Below are 20994 nucleotides of genomic sequence, written 5' to 3'. Positions count from 1 at the left end.
TCTTCAATCTCCTCGTTATGGCCAAGTTGCCATTCCTCGATTAACAACGTATGCATACTGCGTTTGCATCGTAGTTCAGGATCCCCTTTGAAACGATTTTAACGGATTGAAAATAGCGATGCGAACGTTTAGAGTAGATATTTTTAATGTCCCTTAAATTATATACGTCGGCTTCAATAATTTTAAGCGTGTGGCAGCACTGAAATTTAAGGTTGAAAATGCTTTATCGGGACACAGGTTTACTTCGAGTCATGTTTGGCTACTGTTCACTTTTAAAATTTAAATCCCGTGTCGCGAAAACATGTGTCTCTTCTAGTAGATCAGGTGCCAGATGTTGGCACATTTCCATAAACCGTGTCTTGCTTCCTGCAATTGTGTAAAGGTCAGTATTCAACTGCACTCACGAATAATTGCCCCATCGTGGGATTGCCCTCCCAATTTCTCGTTAACGTCGGGCCTGAATGGGTCGTCCCGTTGAAAGTTTTTCGCTGTGGGATAATCGTCCCACCTACGTCGTAATAAATGCCAACACGTCATCTCCGCGAGGTATCTTAATAACGAATCGATTTAACCAAAACCGAGTCGAGAGTGAAGTGCGCGTTGTTTGTATTTCGCCACGAGGTCAATGTTTTGGGCAACGTCCTAAGCATGGCCCCTAATTCGGCCCCATTGCTAATTATTCGGCCGGTGCACACCTTGTCCACAGTGATTTGCGTCCATTACCGTGTTTGTATCGGTACGTCGGCCCGATGTGCCTTCGGGTCGATGCATGATAATTTGCTGTTTCAGTTTTAAAAAAAGAGGGTATTATGCGGTCGCGTATGTTGATTTATGTTAATAGCGCGTTAAGTCCCTATATGGTCGGGAAATATGATGCAGTTCGTTGCGACGGAAATTAGGGTCAGATTGGTAATTGTAAGGTTTCGTTTTTTTTTTGACGTTTCATAGCCCTAGAATGTCAAAAAATGGGTCTTCTGTTTCGCAACCTACAGTTTGATAACGTCATTTCAAAATATTTTATTTTCGAGATCCAGATTTTTGGGAAAAAAATCAGAATTGTTCAATATTTTACAAAAAATTACAAATTCTTTCAATGTTTACATAAATAAAATAATTACTGATTATAAAATTTATTTTTGGACTATAATTTAGTGCAGTCAGTTGCACGTACCATTTATGCAGCTTAGGCCTGGTTCGCAAACGGAATTGTAAATTGGGAAACCAAGTACATACATAAACGGACCACACGTTCCATTTTTATCTGGAATTATCAAAATTTCAATTAATGCTACTACATCCGAATATTTTACTTACGGACAACTGTAACATTGTTTACAACATTTACAAGAATCCCAACCTTCTATTGACTCTGGACACGGACAGTGGACCTCAGAACAGTGGCCATAGTGGTTACACGGGCCAAATGCTGCGTATGCCACTACCGTACATGCAAGTAACAAGATACAGAAAAGTAACGTAGTGGATGCCATACTGAAAACACTTGGCTGAATGAAAAATAAATTCTAAACTGGCGTAAAGCGGGTGTTTAAGGTCGTGTTTATACCTGCATTTACGTCAAAGAATAGCAACATAATTTTACAAATGTGATAACGAGTTATTTTTCGAATGGTATCAGTACAAATTACGCACATATCAAAGTCACCAGAGTTGTTAAAAAATGTTTGTTCTATCAACATTTTTAAAATTTTGTGATAAATACAAAACTACACGATTTAACTTCGAAAATGAGGGTGGTTAATTAATTAATCAGTGTGATGCTTGTAATTTGAACTTACGTATTATTTCAAAGTATGAACATAAACAGTCGAAGTTAAGCATGTGCTAATAAATTGAGAATGTCTACATTTTTCTCTGAAAAATATTTTACTTACTGGAAACTCGGTATCGTTTGCAACATTTACATGAATCCCAACCTTCTATGTACCCTGGATACGAACAGTGGACCTCAGAACAGTGGCTACATGTGTTGTTACACGGATTAAGTATGTCTAATGCAAGGAACAAGATACAGGAAAGTAACGTAGTGGATGTCATATTGGAAACACTTGTATTGCTCGAAAGACAACTTCTAAACTGCTATTTATATCTGTCACAATTTTAAAAATGTGAAAAAAACAGCTAGAAAAAATGTTACATGATTGGAAAAATTTGGAAAGCTCGTTAAGCCTTCGTGTTGTCTTGAAAAAGAACTGACAACAAAATAGAGGCAGATAATTTCATATTTCCTTGTAAAGTTGTGTGAAATCACCATAACGTCATTCACCAGTCAACAAGTGTTCAACACGCAATTAGCACACCTCTTGCGTGTACTACATGTAAACGCACAATTTTTAACTGTGGGAATAGAAACCTCCGTTTACTGCGTTGTTAGTGTGACAATAGTCGAAGATAATCGATTTGGTGTGAGGTGACGACCGGATGGTTTTTACGCCGCCTAATTAATTGCTTTGTGGGACGGTTCTGTTTGGTTTTCGGTTTTTACTTCTTTATTGCGTCGCTTTTCTAACCTCAGGTTCATTGTTCGCGAAAAGCCTCGATTTGCGACGAGGAAGCTGGATAAATGTAAATAAATCTACCATATTGCCTCGTCAAAGAAACTGGGTTACGATCGCGGTTTTCCGAAAATTTTACTATTTTTTATGAATGGAGCGAACAGCACGCCTACGAGAACTGGGTATAATAAACAATTTTCGGACATTCACACGCGATCTCGACGTAGAATTCCCATAACAGTTTGGTCAACGGCACCTCTTGGATTTTAGTAGAAAAAGGCAGACTCGACGGCCTCGTCTTGATTTAGTTTGCCAAAAAAGCGATTTAGTTACGTTCTATTACTTCTCCTGAAAGTGACTCGCCTTGGATTGTGTGTGCAAAATTAGATGAACTTCTTCGAAATTCCTTTCCTGGTTGATGTCTTCGGAGTTTTGGTTTGGGACCAGTTTTTGCGCACGGACAGGTATCGATAGCCTGAAAATCCACTGGAAGTGATTAGAAATTCAAATGGGTTTAATTAATCGGGCACATTTTCGTGCGGATTAATCCGGGGCTCGGTGGGCGGCGTTGTGCTTTTGTAACACGCCACTCCAGCGAATTAGAAAATGGGTTAAAGCCTGACAACAAATAAGAGCCTGTGAAAATTAGAGGTTAATCTTCGAAGTAGAGTTTTTGTACCGAAGTTTCGAAATTTTAGTTTTGGTGTCGTTTGCAAAATGGTAACCTTCTTCCACAAAAAAATTGAGGACGCCGCCACAAAATTTTCTCTTGACTTTTTGGTGTTGAATTATATTGGAGTCGAATTTTCTGGCAAAAATTCCATTGTTTCACTTTTGCCATCTTTCACCAGATTTTTTAATTTTTCCCATATTGTTTTTTTCCGTGATTTTTCCTTCCACGTTTTTCTTGGGCTGCCCATCTGTCCCTCCCCAAATTTCTTCGCTTCTAATATTTGTCTAACCAGTTTTACCCTTGTTGTATAATTGTTTCCACTAGGTCTATTTGTAACTTTTCGCTGTATATTTGGTTTTGTTTCATTTTACTTCCCGAGCGTAAGCAAAGGAAGTATTGTAATCGAGTCCGTCGGTCGACTCTCTACTTTTACGTTTTCTCGATCTTTCATGACCCCTAGAAGACGAAGAAATAGGTCTCCCATTTCCGTCTGTCTGTCCGTCTGTCCGTCTGTCCGTCTGTCCGTCTGTCCGTCTGTCCGTCCGTCTGTCCGTCTGTCCGTCTGTCCGTCCGTCTGTCCGTCTGTTGTCCCGGATTTTTATTAGACAGATAATCTCCGAAAGTACTCGACCGATTGTTGTGAAATTTTGTACTTATATTAAGAATATCATGTAGATGGTAAAACGCTAACCAAAATTTGTCTAATCATCCCCACCACTAATGCGATGACGTCACTTCAAAATTGTACATAGTAAATGGGTTTTCAATTGTATAAAATAACATAGTCCTACACATGTAGTTTACAACTCTGAATCGACTTTTCACCCGAAACGTCCAGATTTTTGGAAAAAAAATCAAAATTATAAAACAATATTTTGAAATTTAATTTTTAATCTGCTAACCAGAATGCTTTGAAATGTTGCAGATGTTTTAAGGCTATAAAGAGCATCATAAATCTTTAGTCAAAAAATATTTACTTATCCCCTCCAAAAACTTGATGACGTCAGCTTAAAAGTTCGTGGAATAAATCATATCTAAAATGTACAAAATATGATGAGTCTGTACTTGTGATCTATCACTCCATTCATATTTTTTGGATTTGCATATACAGGGTGACTCAAAAAAATTAATGAATGCGTAAATATATTTTATTGATTTAATCAGGAACTACAAAACCGAATGCTCTGAAATCTTGCAGATGTTTTAAGGCTATAAAGAGCATCATAAATCTTTACTCAAAAAATATTTGCTTATCCCCTCCAAAAACTTGATGACGTCAGCTCAAAAGTTTGTGGAATAAATCATATCTAAAATGTACAAAATATGATGAGTCCGTACTTGTGATCTATCACTCCATTCATATTTTTTGGATTTCTATATACAGGGTGACTCCAAAAAATTAATGAATGCGTGAATATATTTTATTGAGTTAATCAAGAACTATAAAACCGAATGCTTTGAAATCTTGCAGATATTTTAAGGTTATAAAGAGCATCATAAATCTTTAGTCAGAATATAGTTGGTTATCCCCTCCAAAAACTTGTTGACGTCAGCTCAAAAGTTTGCCGAATAAATCCTATCTAGAATATACAAAATATGATGAGTCTGTACTTGTAATTTATCATTCCATTCATATTTTTTGAATTTGCATATACCGGGTAACTCAAAAAAAAATATATGAAATCTACTGCGAAAAAAAACACAATAGGCATGCAGTCGTCACGTTTCCAACAGCGAGGGAAGTACTGGCTAAACTCTTTAGACCAATTTTTTCATCTTGTTTTTATCATGCTATCTAGGTTGAAGAGAAGAGGACTCAGTACATATCCTTGTTTAACTCAGGATGAATTAAATTGTTGTTCAAGTACCACGATCGAAAAACAAGGTATTTTGTAAAAAAAATTGCCGCTGGCCTATAAATTTGAAAGCGATGTCACCCAGTGAATAATTTCAAAGCTATCGGAAAACAATAGCTCATAACAATGATGTCACATTTATTTATGTTTATTTATCGATTTTATTAATATAGTATCTATTTTTAGTTTGGTTAATAGTGCCTCATAATTCGAAAAATTGGATCGGGAAAACTGTTAATGTTCAATTATGGAAACAGAATCAAGGTTGGTAAATTTTACAAGTACAAAAACAAATAAGTGATTTTACAAAAATTTGCCTTCAACGATAAATGTGCGTAGTCAAAACAAATGTAATTTAATGCAAACGTAACACGTCCATTAATCACCATTTTAAAAAAATCCGCGTGCATTCAAACGATATCTCATTAAAATGCTCCGTTTCATAAATAAACAAACATACATGTGTTTGAAACGACGGTGAAATATAGTCACATGATCTCACCGATTATTTAACCGGCTAAACAAATACACAAACATTGTATTATTATTATTAATAAAGTCTCCCGGTTCTGAGAAAAAAATTCCCCCATTTAGATGCAACAACACATTTTACCGATAAAACAGCACCGAACCGGGATATAAATAATTCCCCGTGAGTACGTACGCTGACACGATAATAATCTGCTTGAAAAGTGGGACATCGAACACCTTCCATGGAAGCCAATTACTATGATGCATTATGAGCTTATGAAAAATAAGCACGGCCGACCATAAATGAGGAATTTAATTAATTCCCTTTTAACACCGAAATAGAAAATTATTACGGAATTAATTCTTGTTAAAGCCGGCGATAACAATAATTTATGAGTTGTAAAGCCATTCGCCGTTTATTAAGCCAGCAGTCCTGGCTTGTTCGAGTTGCAAAAAGAGGAAAAAAGGAAGAGGATCTCGATAGAGGTCAACGTATTATCGAGTATAAATTTGACGCCGGGTTTGCTCCCTGTGGATAGAGTGCGTTCCGGCACGGCTGGACCATGGGGCGCCTTCTGCGTATCGCACTCTAGCCAAAAAAAGTCGAAATGTAACCTGTAATATAATGCAGTCGGTTCGAGATCTTCACCAAAGCTCGATTAATCCTTGAACCGCTCGACCAGATTTTTTTAATTACTGCGCTATTTTTAGCCATCGGACTTTGTTCGAGTGCAGGAGAATTTTTTCCCCGAAAACTCGTTGCGGAGCATCTCGGGTTCAACGTATCCTACTTCGCTCGCGAATAAACAGCGCAAGGACAGGTGTTTGACAGATGGCAATAGAGCACATCGACGTGACGGCATACGACACTCCTTTTGTGATCAAACGAGGCACACCTGCTGCTGCAAGAAGCGAGAAGAAAATCAAAGAGAATGGCAGCGAGGCGATCAGTTTCCGTACTAACAGCGACTACCGGCTATTAATAGCTGAAAAAGCGTGGTAATTAGGATAAAAAGCTCGGTGGGAGTGCTGGCTATTCTTAGACGGTGGTTCGCGGAAGAGTTTAATGCCATCGACATAATGGGCAGTGGTCATAAAGTGACTCATTAATAATATACGCCGAATTATGAATGGAATGTCCGTGTTTACTTCGGGCCTGGGTGCCTGATCAACACGGTAAGTGTGCGCATAGGACACCATTGTCACACTTTCGTCGAATTTTGGCATGTTTGAGTCATTGAAGTCAAGGTTTTGGCCCATTTTCTAATTCCGAGAAATGGAGTGGCGCGGAAGGTGCTCAACACCACCTACTTTGTACTGGACGAGGATTAATTACGACAGAGTGTACACGATTAAAATTAATAGGCCGGCAACTTGGGACAGAAGGAGAGTTGTCTGGTTTATTATTATTATTATTATTTTTTGGAGAGCTACTACAAGAACTTGACTCTACGCTTCTGCATCTTGGTTCTATTTTTTATATTTATAGTGAATAACCTTCATTAATCATTATTTAGCGTTGATGTTCTTATTGGTCCAAAAATAAAGTTCGCAGAAACCCTCATTAATATAGACCGTTTTTCGTGTCTTGTTCCAGAGCCGTCCCAAACATGCGTCATTTTCACGTGTTTGGCTAGATACTATTTGTCCATAGATGTCTATACTATATATAATAAAATTGTCTTCATTTCCGAGTTTAATTTTTTGGAAATCGCATACTTCGGTGCCAGAAGAAACAGTAGTTATAGTGTTTGTTGCCGGTTTTGGTAAAAATTTTGCATGTAAACGTTGGGTAAATTTATCGCTATTATGGTGTAAATGTTCCAACGATAATAACTCCTTACCAAGCCATAAACGACAAGCTGTAAAAACCACTTAAAGAATGTTCGATTGGCGGACAGCTGTTCTGACCACTGTTAGTATCCATAGAAGTGCTTTTGCTTCATTTATTTATTTCATGACCAACTTAATGACTCCACGTTTTAAGAAAATGAAGTTCAGCCGAAACTGCTTCATCTAATCTTCTAACCACGGGCGACTCGTCGGGAATGCTAGAAATGTAGCACAATTTGAGGTTGAGCACCATCTTGGTCGAAAAGTTTAAATGGCAACTTTCGATTTTATGTATCATCATGCTTTTGGATATATTTTGATTTAACGCTAATCGCTTTACATGGCAACGCGGTTGCGGCCACCCTCGCGCCGCATTCTCCCAGCACGCGCCGCCACTGCGCCACTATTTATTCCGCCGCCACCCGACGAACAAACCTCATGCGATGAAAACTAAATTTAGGATTAGTTTTTTCCCCGTTTGAAATCCCGCCATCCTCCACTTCCTCGTGCTCCCGTATAATTTATTTATAACATTTATCTTCTCCGGGCCCTCGTCCTCGATTTCCCAGCTCTACATTCCCAGGCTTGGGGTAGCTGCCCGGCGAGCGTCGTTCCCCGCCGCCCCCGCCCCCCGGTTCGACTTTATGAATTGTTTACCCCCGTCCCAAAAATTGCCCCCCTTTTTCCAGGTGCATCTAGTAAGCGTGCGCACTCGTACTACGTCTCGTAGTATCGGAAATCGATTTACGCGTCTCGGCGCCGCCACGCGCATTGTTGTTATTGCGGCGTCTCGACGGCCTAATTCAAAACGGGTCAGCGACTCGCAACCGCCACCGACTGCCTTCGCTCCTCTCCAGCAGCTCTTCTGGCGCTCCGCTGGCGTGTCTGGCCACCGACCACAACACGCCCCGCCGCCGCGCCGCCCCTCCGCCCCGGCTCACCTTATTAAACGGAGAGGTTTCGCGCCAACGGCTTTCTTATTGCGTTCGTTGTGTTGGCTTTTTATGTGCCGAAACGACTCCGTCTGGAGAGTGGTCGTTAGAAGGGGGTTTCGGCGGCTGAATGTTGCAGTTTGGGGCGTTCGGAGGTCGTAGAGAAAATGTACCTTGGAGCTTTAAAAGCACCAGCAAAGTTTAAATGGATGAGTTTTTTTAAAAACGAGATAAGGCGCTTATTTTATGAAGTACATTACATTAGATCGTTTGGGAATTTAAAATACCACGTATCTACTGATGTAATGAAATTTTTGAAAGATTATAATTTTTTGTACGACCAGATACAGTTTTTTTATTTTTAATAATACAAGTACGAATTTTTCTCTCATTGTCTTGTGGCACCGAAAGCTTCCAAACGGATGACCTGATTTCAATTAAGTTTTTTTTGGTTGAAAGCTGGTTTAATCGTCAATTGTTATAGGAATCAGCTCGGTTTGTGCGAAAGTGGGCGTAGTGCGTCGACCGTCGCAGCGAATCTTAACCAAATTCAAATTTTTAAAAGTTTCGTTGTTTTTGTGTGTGGAGTTTTCAAATATTAACACTGTTGTTACCAACACTCGAACTAAATCTATTTTGGTCTACTGTCAGCATGATGAATGTGATAATAGACCATGGTTAATTACACTTGAATACGTTTCATGACCATGCACAATCTAAAAAACCTCAAATCCATTACGACTGCCCCATGTTCCGAATGGTCCATTGACAAATGGTTAAAATTACGGTAGGTTGCGTCTCAAAACAATGCGAATAATTAATTAGTGAATGCATAGTGACCCGTGTTCAGGTAATTCAAGCTTTGTCACTTTAATTAACAGTAATTTGGAAAACGAGTAACAATGAGTCGGATTTGATTAATTTTCCAGGGTCCCTATTAATTTTATTGAAAGGATTATCAGTTTCAAGACGACTTTGATCAGTTTTCTTTCCAACGACGCCGATTTCGTCAAAATTCGCCCTGTACATCAACCTCTCATTCTGCACATTTATCAAGTTTCCCCGTTATCCTTTGATCGAATGTCCGTTTCAACACCTCCTCGCCGTCGCATCCTTCACGCCGGCGGCTCCGAACGGAATCAAATTCCAGCAGCGATCTTGGCGGCTCCCTCCCTCCCGGATTCGGGTCCTGGATCAGGCGATCACGTGACTGGAGCGTCGGGCACGCCCGTGTGGCGCACACACACGGGACGTCTGGACGATTAGGGAGGCCGTTCGCACTTCGCGCCGACTCCTCCAGGACGATTGTTCCAGGGACCGTCTCAAGGATAATTAAATTGTCCGGGATGAATCTCGAACCGACGAAATTGTGTTTTTCTTTCCTTTCTTCGTCTCTTTTACGTTTTTACTTCGCATAATTGAATTTATTATCGAATAAATAAGATGTTCGTTTTTGCTGGAACGGATATCATTTTCGAGTGTGTCCGTCTCCGGGGGACATTTCGACTTTAATCAGTGTAATGTAGTGTATAAAGGAATAAAAGCGGACGAAGGGGAAATGTACACAAAGCGAGATTATTTCCGAAGAGGAAAAAAATTGGCTCGGATCTGCCGGAACTGTTTGCTTTGATCGTCGGCGGTGATTCGACCGCTCCCCGGACGGAACGTATGCGGCAGAAATTTTCAAAAGTCGCAATTTGGGTGTTCGTTATGGATTTAATGGGATTCATAAACGCGACTGGTTAAAGTTTTATCGCGAGATATAAAACTTTGTTACTGTCATTTAGACACCGGAAAAAAACACTAAAACCATAAACAAATTTAATGGTTTTTACTTGATGGTGGAAGAAAAATTTTGACATTGTGTGCCAAATTATCGCAAAATTAAGTTGACCCGGTTGGATGTTTTTTCAAAAAACGTATTTTGACTATTTTATTGTATGAAGAATTAACATAGAATTTGTCATAGCGTCGCTCGATGACCTTAAAATTATATGTTTGTGCTATAAATGTCTGATTTATAAGTTCGAGTGTCTGCACAACGACTAAACATAAAATGTAGCCACCAACTTTTTTTGGCAGAATTGTGGTATAAGTTATGGGCTATGGCTATCCATAGAAGCTTTGCTTCTATAAATATCTGCAATAATTCTAGCTAATTTGGAACTTCGCCAAAAAAATCGATCTGGAAGGACAGCATAGACACTAGAAAGAGATTTTTGAAAATCGTAACATTGATAAATCAATATAGTACCCTTAATTAAAGAACCCGGTCTGTCACCACAGTTACAATTTAAACAGTTGGTGTGCCTAAAATTCTGTAAGTAATGTTTCCTTGTACGAGAAGTATTTTTGGCACCTGGACAAAAAGTCGAGTTGAAAAAACTGTTCTTAAATCCAAGACAAAACTTGTTACCTCATATATTATGACAGGAAAATATTTAGCGCCGGAGTTGTGGGAGTGGCGCTGATGGTTATGCCATTTTTGGTCGGCGAATTATTACTGATTAAATCTTCGGCTCCGATCTTTTCGCTCCTTATAGGTGGGTCTGTGGGGTTATTGATGTTTGGCTTAAGTGGTCAGTTACCGAGAAAAGAATTACGACGAGTCAATGAAAGAAGAAAATAAGAACTTAGCGACTCTTGAAAGGAGTTTCACATTTAACTGATGATTCAATAGGTGATTTAATAGCAGTAAAGATAGACCAATGATGTCAATAATGAAATGAATTTGCTTGTGTTACGACAGACCCATACCTTGGCGGTTGACATTCATTCTGAAGTTATTTAAGTGATCGTTGCGAAATTTTGCGTAAAGTTCAGAGCATAAGGTTGAAACGGTGGAATTAAAGTGTGCCGCAAGGGCTTCATTCTCAGACACCTGTTTATAAACGTATTTATTTTTGTTTTATTCGGGAGAGCTTACTCAGCTTCCTATTGGTTCTTTTTTTACCTATCAAAACGAGAAATTGTCACTTTTACTCGCCGCCGAGTTCATTGGTGCATATTTTCGTCAAAGACAACTGCATGTTACGGGATGATTTAGAACATAGCCACAAGGAGATATTTTTAAACCACAAAAGACAATTATTTATTGCGGGCTAGAAACTGCTGACTACCTTCCACATAGTGATCATAGTTTAAACATGATTCAACCAGAGATTTGACCTCTGAGAATTAAAATACGAAATAAGGATATACAATAGAAAAGACGATAAATATTTTTCGAAAGTTTATGCGAAAAATTGTGGAATGCGCGTAATTTAAGAATTTAATGTGATTATAATTACCCATTCATTAACTAAATTGATAGTTAAGTGTGGTTTGCACAATAGTGAAAAGGCAATCAACGAATTTTAGGAAATGAAAAGGGCATGGGTCAGTTGCGCACCACGGTCAGAAAAATCTGCAGCTAGTCCTAATCCCACCATGGTTAGAAAAATTCGCTAATTCAAAAGGTTAATACCATAAACAGTTTTTGCGTGTCGTAGTAGTCTATGTGGGTGCTAGTCACATTAAAATAAACAAGTTCTCGCAGAAATTGTTTAATTTTAAAACAATTATACATGTATTTATTAATCAGCAAACATGTATATAGTGTTGAAAAATTTTTTTACAAAAGTATACACATGTAGTGAACTAACCGCTGCGCGCAAGTGACCAGCACCCAATGAAAAAGCTATTATAATACTGGTTCTTCTTTATTTCGGTTTGTTGTATTTTAGCTAGACTGCGTTGGTGGCGTGGTCACACAGCTTCACCTCTATCCGATTGTTTTTCACCCGAACAATGGCCAATTGAATACGTCCATACAATGTTCACGAGTCGATTTTTACGAAACTCCGCGGCAACACCTGAACATCTGCATCTAACAAGGAGCGCTACGAAATTACTTTCTTTGCATACGCAGCAACATCGTCGCCTTGATTTACAACCTGGCCATAACTAGCCGATAGCGAGGTGTGGCGTACTCGACCCGTCTGAATGAACTCTTCCACAGTTTTTCCACGATTTTGTTGAATTAATTAATCATGCTTAATGTATTTTAAATCGTTCGATCCGATTAGTGGCCTTCCAAAAATAGAAAATCCGGAACCGTGGATTGAATTAAAACCCCATATTGCATGTCGATCATTAAGCAAAACCCGACCCAGTTCCCGGCTCATGAGGAGTTTCAACTCCGCCGACAATAAAGTAACTCGATGTGTTGGTAATTATTGGAACGACACGACTTTTCCTACGCAATCTCATAAATATTTATCCGAGAGGCGGCAGCTAATTTCTCTTCATAGAGCCGCGAAACTTTTCATTTAACAATTAAGTGAACATCCGTGTAATTTATTTCCGATACATATTCATTCGTTCATTCGTGATTTATTACAAAGGCTAGCCGCCGCAGTAACTCTTTGTGTACGAGAGTTTGATGGTGCCGTAAAACGCCACAATTTAGGTACATTGTATGCGTATCTAGATCCTGCTGTACACAGCGGCGTGTCTTCGTACTTGTTTTTGAGCTCCTAGAATATGAAAAAGTAGGCTCTCCATTTGAACAATAGCACGTTTTAAAAGTTTGATGCCGTCATCTCGAAATATTGCCAAGCAATGAAGCAATTTTATAAATTTCCGTTTCGGCGTTCGTTCCGCGCGGCGGGCCTGAAGGTGGGCGACGTTTCGGACACCCAAGTGTATTTTTGCACGGATTCGACAGCGTAAATCGCAGATAACCTTGCACGGTTTCTGTTTTCTGCTAAGGTTTCCGGATCAATATTTCGCCTCGGTCGAGAGCGCACGACTGAGGAAACAAGTGAACGACGTTCGCATTGGCGTAGGTTATGGACAACACACTGTGTATATTATGCATCGGCCGTAAGCGTTATGATTTTTATTTACGACGGCGACATATGGAAAAGAGCGAACAATGTAACAATATGTCGGCGGCGTGACAAGATGGTTTATGTTTTCCTCTGGTCGCAGGTGATGTTAATTTACGACGAGGCGACGAATCTCTAATTTGCGACGCCTACTTCGCATTCGCGGATCATATTTGCGAGGGAAAAAATAACCTATTTGTTTGTACTCCGAGAAAATGGAACGAGGAGGTGAGTGACGCGGGTGCTTAATGCAGCGGTGTGTTTATGCCGAACAAATAGCGATGAAATTTGCGATGTTTGTTGAAAATTTGAGATGTGTGGAATGCCAGAGGTTTGAGCGTTTTTGACGTTTTCTTCTTGGTGTATTTTTGGTTTCTTAATTATTAATAGTAATAGGGTCATGACGTGGTTTCTTGGGGTTTCACAGCTCGTGAATACGAAAATGCAGTGTGAATGAATGAAGCGTCTCGTGGTTGTGTAAATAATTGTACTTTTTTTTTAATACTATGTATTACATGTGGAACGACCTCAATTATTCAGGACACAATGTGAGTGTGAAATTACATATTCTGTACGCAGATATTCTGGAAAATTTAGGAAAGTTGACGTGTTATGTTTCGTTAATATAATTTTGAGACGAGTGTAATGGTTTTTGCTTCATTTTGTGAAAACGTGATGCGATGCAGCAACTCGAAGATCGTTTCGAGAATTATCACGAGATGTTTTATCAATTCATTTAAAACACATACATCATCAGAAATTCCCGGAACTACTAAACCGATTACTTTGAAAGTTTAAATCTACTTGAGGTTATCGTTGAGATGTTGAAATTCTTCCGGAATTTGTCAATTCATTAAGTAAACATCCTCAAATAAATAACTTGGTTGTAGAGATAAATGCGATTAACTTTATCGTACAACGAAGGTATATCGGATTTTGTCACGTGGGAGTGGATCACCAATAAAAGTATAGGATTTTGTTTTTACGGTACCTCTTTCGTAGTACCAACGTTAATACCAAATAATTTACAATTACCTATAAAATTAAGCGTCGCTGTCAAATTTACCAACAGTTTTTTTTTATTAAAACGCGTTAAAGAGGAATAATAAACGTGAAAATTCCACGGAAAAAAAAGCAAAGATTGCTTGGTCGTTTAGTGGACTAAATTTAGTTTTGAGATTACAGGGTTTTCTCAAGGAAAGTCCGAGTCATCGATGGAGTCGTTAAATGGGAAACACCGATCTGGTTATTATTATGATTTATCTTTCTGTTCTCAATTTGTGTGTGAATTTTATGTAGACAAATTTTGAAAATTGATATTTACTTTTCTGGTTTCTCAAAATCATTGAAATGTTAGATATATGCGGTTTTAGAGAACCGTGCTTTTAAAAGTGAAATATGATGTAGATTTTTTTGGGTAAATATAGTTTATTATTTTCCAAAATACGCTAAATTTTAAAGTTTTCGGATTACAAGGTACATGGCATTTTTTTGCAAGTTGTTTTAGTTGAATTTTACTTCCTGAGCGTAACCTAATCGAGTCCGTTGGACGACTGGCTACGTTTATGTTTTCTCGACGTTTCATTATCCCTAGAGTACGAAAAAATCTGTCTGTGTGTGTGTCGTCTGTCCGAATTTTTATTGAACAGATAATCTCCGAAACTACTGAACCGATTGTTGTCAAATTTTATACGCGTATTAGGAATATCATGTAGATGGTAAAATACTAAGTAAAATTTAGACAACCATTAGTCAATGTTATTTAAATTTTACAAAATTAGATACTCTGGTTCTTGTAGTTTATCAATCCACGTGTGGACTATTTTCAGAAAAAAAAAATAGTTGAAGGTTATTTTGGTAGAACTTCCCTTGCCTCTTAAGAACAAATCCGCTTCTGTGAAAAATTACAATTTTTTTCATTTTTTTTTTGTTTTTGTTTTCTGATAACCTCTATAAAGTAAAAACCAGTGGCGTAAATAACGCTCGGGACATCAAGAAATCGAACAATCGAAACGTTGAATCGATAAATGAAGAATCTAAAATTTAAAAAAACGAAACATTAAAATACCAAAAAATTGACAAATCCACAAATGGAAAAGTTCCCAAAATTGAAGTGTTGAAAATTTGAAAAATCGAAAACCTGAAAAATTTTAAACATCGAAAAACCGACTTGTCGAGAAATGGAAAATTGGAAAAATTGAAATACATATTAAAAAATCCCAAAACCGCAAAATTAAAAAATCGAAAAACTGAACAATCAAAAAAAGAGAAATCGGGTAATTGAAAAATCTAAAATTTTTAAAAAATCGAAAAATTGGAAAATCAAAAAATCGAGAAGCAGAAAAGTCGAAAAAACGAGAAATCGAAACATTAAAAAATTGAAAAACATCAAAAGATCGAGAAATTGGGAAATGAAATGTCGAGAAGTCGAAAAATCGAAAAAGGGCAAAATTAAAAAATTTAAAATTGAAATTACATTAAAAATTTTAAAAAATCGATAAATCAAAAATTGGGAAACTGCGTAATCGCAAAATCGAAACATCGAAATCTCGATTAATCGAAAAATTTAAAAAACGAATAATTGAAAAATTAAACTATCTAACAAAAATTGAAAATCGAAACACTGAAAAATCCCAAAACTGAAACATCGAAAAATTGAAAAATTGAGGAATTGTAATTTAAAAAAGGAATTGAAAAATTGGAAAATCAAAACCTGAAAATTGGAAAATTAAGCACCGAAAAATTGAAAAATAAAAAAAAATCGATAAAACGAAAAATTGAAAAATGAGAAAACTGAAAAATCGAAAAATTGAAGAATTATTGAAACCTAAAAATTGAAAAGTCGAAAAACCCAGAAATGGGAAAATCAAAATATCGAAAATTCTAAAAGTCGAAAAATCGAGAAATTAAAAAATTGAAATATCACAAAATAGGAACATCGAAAACCAAAAAAAATCGAGAAATTAAAAAATTTTAAAGTCAAAAAATTGAAGAATCGTAATTGAAAAATGGAAAAACTGAAATATCGCAAAATAGAGAAATCGAAATATGAAATAAGCGAGAAATCCAAAATTTATTTGAAAAATCAGGAAAATAAAGAACCGAAAAATTGAAAACCAAGAGATTGAAAATCGGGAAATTGAAATACTGAAAATCAAAACTCGAAAAATTAAAGAATTGAAAACCGAAAAATTGAGAAATTGAGAAACCGAAACATCGAAAAGTCGAGAAATCGAGAAATGGGAAAGTCAAAATATCGAAAAATCTAAAATTCGAGAAATCGAAAAATTGAAAATTGTAAAATTGAAATATGTACATATCTCAAAATAGAAAAATCGAAAACCAAAATATCGAGAATTCGAAAAATTTTAAAATCGAAAAATTGAAGAATCGTAATTGAAAATAGGGAAAACTGAAATGTCGCAAAATAGAGAAATCGAAATATGAAATAAACGAGAAATCGAAATTTTATTTGAAAGATCAATAAAATAATGAATCGAAAAATTAAAAAATCCCAAAACTGAAATATCGAAAACTTGAAAATCATGAAATTGAAAATCGAGAAATTGAAAAGCTGAAAATGAGAAACTTGAAAAATTAAAGAATTGAAAACACAAAAATCGAAAAATCGAGAAATTGAGAAACCGAACTCCAAAATCGAGAAATGGGAAAATCAAAATATAGAGAAATCGAAAAATTTGAAAGTCAAAAAATTGAAGAATCGTAATTGAAAAATGGAAAAACTGAAATATCGCAAAATAGAGAAATCGAAATATGAAATAAGCGAGAAATCCAAATTTTATTTGAAAAATCAAGAAAATAAAGAACCGAAAAATTGAAAACCAAGAAATTGAAAATCGAGAAATTGAAAAACTGAAAATTGTAAAATTGAAATACATATCTCAAAATAGAAAAATCGAAAACCAAAATATTGAGAAATCAAAAAATTTTAAAATCGAAAAATTTAAGAATCGTAATTGAAAATTGGGAAAACTGAAATGTCGGAAAATAGAGAAATCGAAATATGAAATAAACGAGAAATCGAAATTTTATTTGAAAGATCAATAAAATAATGAATCGAAAAATTAAAAAATCCCAAAACTGAAATATCGAAAACTTGAAAATCATGAAATTGAAAATCGAGAAATTGAAAACCTGAAAATCAGAAACCTGAAAAATTAAAGAATTGAAAACACAAAATTCGAAAAATCGAGAAATTAAGAAACTGAAAATTGTAAAATTGAAATACATATCTTAAAATAGAAAAATCGAAAACCAAAATATTGAGAAATCGAAAAATTTTAAAATCGAAAAATTGAAGAATCGTAACTGAAAATTGGGAAAACTGAAATGTCGCAAAAAAGGGAAATCGAAATATGAAATAAACGAGAAATCGAAATTTTATTTGAAAGATCAATAAAATAATGAATCGAAAAATTAAAAAATCCCAAAACTGAAATATCGAAAACTTGAAAATCATGAAATTGAAAATCGAGAAATTGAAAATCTGAAAATCAGAAACCTGAAAAATTAAAGAATTGAAAACACAAAATTCGAAAAATCGAGGAATTGAGAAACAGAAAAGTCCAAAATCGAAAAATGGAAAAATCGAAAAATTTTGAAATCGAAAAATTGAAGAATCGTGAATGAAAAATCGGAAACTGAAATATGGCAAAATAGAAAAAGCGAAATATGAAATAAGCGAGAAATCGAAATTTGGTTTGAAAAATCAAAAAAATGAAGAATCGAAAAATTGAAAAATCCCCAAAACTGGAATATCGAAAAATTGAGAATCAAGAAAAGAGAAAAATTGAAAAACTGAAAAATCGAAAAATCGAGAAAATGAGAAAATCAAACAAAATATCGAAAAATGTAAAAGTCTAGAAATCGAAAAATGAAAAAAAAAACAGTTTTGGAGCTGTAGTTGTAGAATGTTATGTAGAAGGTGAATTTTCTAATGAACAAAAGTTTAAGGAATTTTAAAACTGTATTCAAAGAGTCTTGTTGCTTATTGGCTAGTTGTGAAAAAGTACAAAAAAAATCTTTGGTCTGTGAGAAGCTTCGTTGTTTCCGACGAATACGAAAGTCCTTGTAGACAGTTAAACAGCTCATGTAATCTGAATTTTGTCATACATCATTGAAAGATGAAGAAAGGAGAAAAAATAAATAAATTTTTATGACTTATACACTAAAGCGGAATCTGTTATTAGTTGTATTAGCAGTGAATTTTATTATTTAACCTTATAGCGAAGGTTACGCAATTACATTTTTGTTTGTGCGCTTTTTTCGCAGAAAGATGCGGGCAATAATTCACAGAATCGCTGTTTGTTTGTTGTAAAGTTAATTTGGTTTTCCCGCAAATATGAATACCCCGATCTTTGTTTTCTCCGCCGCCGTGCGAAAAACCATTCCGAACCAAAAAATGGTCATCCCATCACGACCGCCGTCCGGATTCGCGAACCCCCAAAGGGTAAATTCCGCCTCTGGCGAAAGAAGGCGTAAATCCGCCGACTCTTGTTTATGCTTTGCCTTTGTCCGATAAATATTTTGCCCGCGATCTAAATTTAAGCCTAGTTTACTTGCGAGACCCCCATCCGACTCGTCCATTGTGTCTGTACTTTCATTCATGTAAACACTGTGTTTATCAGGAATTTATTGAACCGTTAACGTGTAATTGTGTCTATCGAGTTCCGCAATATTGTTTGTTGTTTTCCTTGTTACACTTTCCATGAAATATTTGCTGCGTTCGAAAAGCGCCTGTCGGATCTCAAACGTCGCTCGTCGAAGAGGTGGGCACGAGAGTGTTTTAGTGCGCGCAGTAATTGCCTGTTGTCCTTCTGACAGGATAATGTAATCCTGGATGTTGCCGTAAAAGAGCAATCTTGGATCTTGACGGGATGTGATGGGAGCGTCAACGTGTGAGATTTAATCATGTTCTGGCGTGATTTTGGGTTTGCGGATTTTGTTTTTTGTTTTTTGAGGACGGGTTGTGGTAAATATGCACGATCACGAAAGTTTTGTACAGTAAATGAGGAATTTTAATGGTGTGGACAAATTGTGAGGAATTCGGTAAACAAGTCGTGACATACCTGAAATTGTCAATGGGACACCGAGAATGGTGAGTCATGTAAAATGCATAAATTCGACGGGGTTTACATCGACGATTGGCTACGGTTTATCGATTGGTACCTAGAAATGTAGGTCTTGTTTTATGCTATTACTTATTAGCGATGGTGATTAGAAAATTCACCATTTTTTAGAAAATATTTTAATGTTGTTAATTTAAAGTCAAGATCATTGAGTTTTTGTTTTGATATATGTATATACTATAGAATTGTTTCATGTTTCAATGCTATTCTGAGTAAGTCACAATAAATTTGCGTAGCCTAGGCATAAAACGGTTTTTTGTGATCTTTGTTCAAAGAAATCGTTAGAGAGATGATGAATCTTTGGAAATTTGTTTTCGTCATGGCTATTTTTATCTTCCTTCCTACGAAAATAGTAGTAGTAAAAATGGACTATGTATTGAGGTTTTATACATCAATGGTTATACAAAAAAAAAACCTCTTTCTAATAATAATATCAACTTATAGTTGAAAATTGCTGTGAATAAGCTATATTTATGCTCATTTCCATTTACTCACAACGTAATTTTTTATGAAATACGCGTACTTTCGAATATAAGGTAAGATTTTTAAATATGATCACAGTGTAGCATATTTTGTAAATATTGCTGCGAAATAAACCCATACGACGTCTATGGGTTTTCCAGTATGTGCGGCGATGATGGGTCACTCATCGTCGGTGGCGTTCGCTAAAGAAAAGCCTGGAAGCGGAAGTCGCGATGGGTATTCCAGAAAGACCTCGATCACAGAACCTCTAGAAGGGGAATGTGGGTTTAAATAGAGGCCAGCTTCGGGAACGACTATTATTCAGTCAGTTCAGTCAACGATAGTCCAGTCAAGTTGTGCCGGATTTATTTTGTACATAATCGCTGTGTAAATTTGAGTTACAATTCTTGAGTTTTACCCACGCTGATTTTAATCACCGATCATCGTAACAATATTTAACTTCGGATTCAATTTTTATTTTAATTTGGACTTCCCGAGCATAGGCTAAGCGAAGTATTGTATTAGGGTCCATTTGGCGAGCGATTAATATTAATAATGTAATTAATAATTACAGGGTGTCCCAACATTTTTGAATATATTTTATTTATTTTCAGGAAGTGCAAAATTTTACCTAAAATTTACGAGTAGCAAATACACATACTGTTTTGAATACTGCAAAAATCTTAACATTTCATATTTCTATACTACTGTAGGTAAGCGAAGAAAAATGTTTGCTGCCTCGGTGGGAATCGAACCACACATCTCCCACTTGCCGGGCGGGTGCTTTGACCACTAGGCTACAGAGCGGCTTATCTTTACTTCGCTTACCTAACTATTATTGTGCCGCCACACTACAGTTTCAAACTATTTGCTGTACATAATTTTGTTTTCCGTAAAATGGAAATTTGTAAAATTTTGAGTTTTCAAAGTGTATTGGAAACGCTTGATTTTATAATTTCTAAAACTTGTGAAATATTTTTGATAATGTCGAGATTCAAATTCAAGTTTCGAAAAATTTTCAAATGCTGCTAGTTCAAAAACCTGTAAACGTTTTGGCAAAGTTTCACATAAATTTACAAAATTAATTTGGTTAATTTTTAAAATCCACTGGAGACAGTTGAGAGCGACCACAAAAAAACGATTGATTTATTTTCGGAAGATCACTAATGAATAGTTTTCATATAAGTCGGGATTTTTTTTTCCTTTCCATTGTTTCGGCGGCGCACCATCTGCG

The 20994-nt window shown here is 36.3% G+C and overlaps 1 protein-coding gene across 2 annotated transcripts in view; it reads left to right on the top strand.

Moving 5' to 3' along the window:
* LOC135133740 (growth factor receptor-bound protein 14-like) overlaps positions 1–20994 on the top strand; it is a 165956-nt gene that overhangs the window by 15005 nt on the left and 129957 nt on the right. The window contains exon 1 of one of the 2 annotated variants that reach the window (XM_064062235.1): positions 19012–19267. The exons of the other annotated variant lie outside the window; for it this stretch is intronic. The gene's annotated coding sequence lies outside the window, so the exon portion shown is untranslated. Of the gene's footprint in view, positions 1–19011; positions 19268–20994 lie in introns of those variants that run through there. 2 annotated transcript variants of the gene reach the window in all.

Source organism: Zophobas morio, unplaced genomic scaffold, assembly GCF_036711695.1.
Source record: "Zophobas morio isolate AGI-343-1 ecotype UQ-CSIRO unplaced genomic scaffold, CSIRO_AGI_Zmor_V1 ptg000022l, whole genome shotgun sequence".
Taxonomy (NCBI): Eukaryota; Metazoa; Arthropoda; class Insecta; order Coleoptera; family Tenebrionidae; genus Zophobas; species Zophobas morio.
Note: the sequence above shows the minus strand (reverse complement) of the source record. Positions and strands in the feature narration are given on the sequence as shown.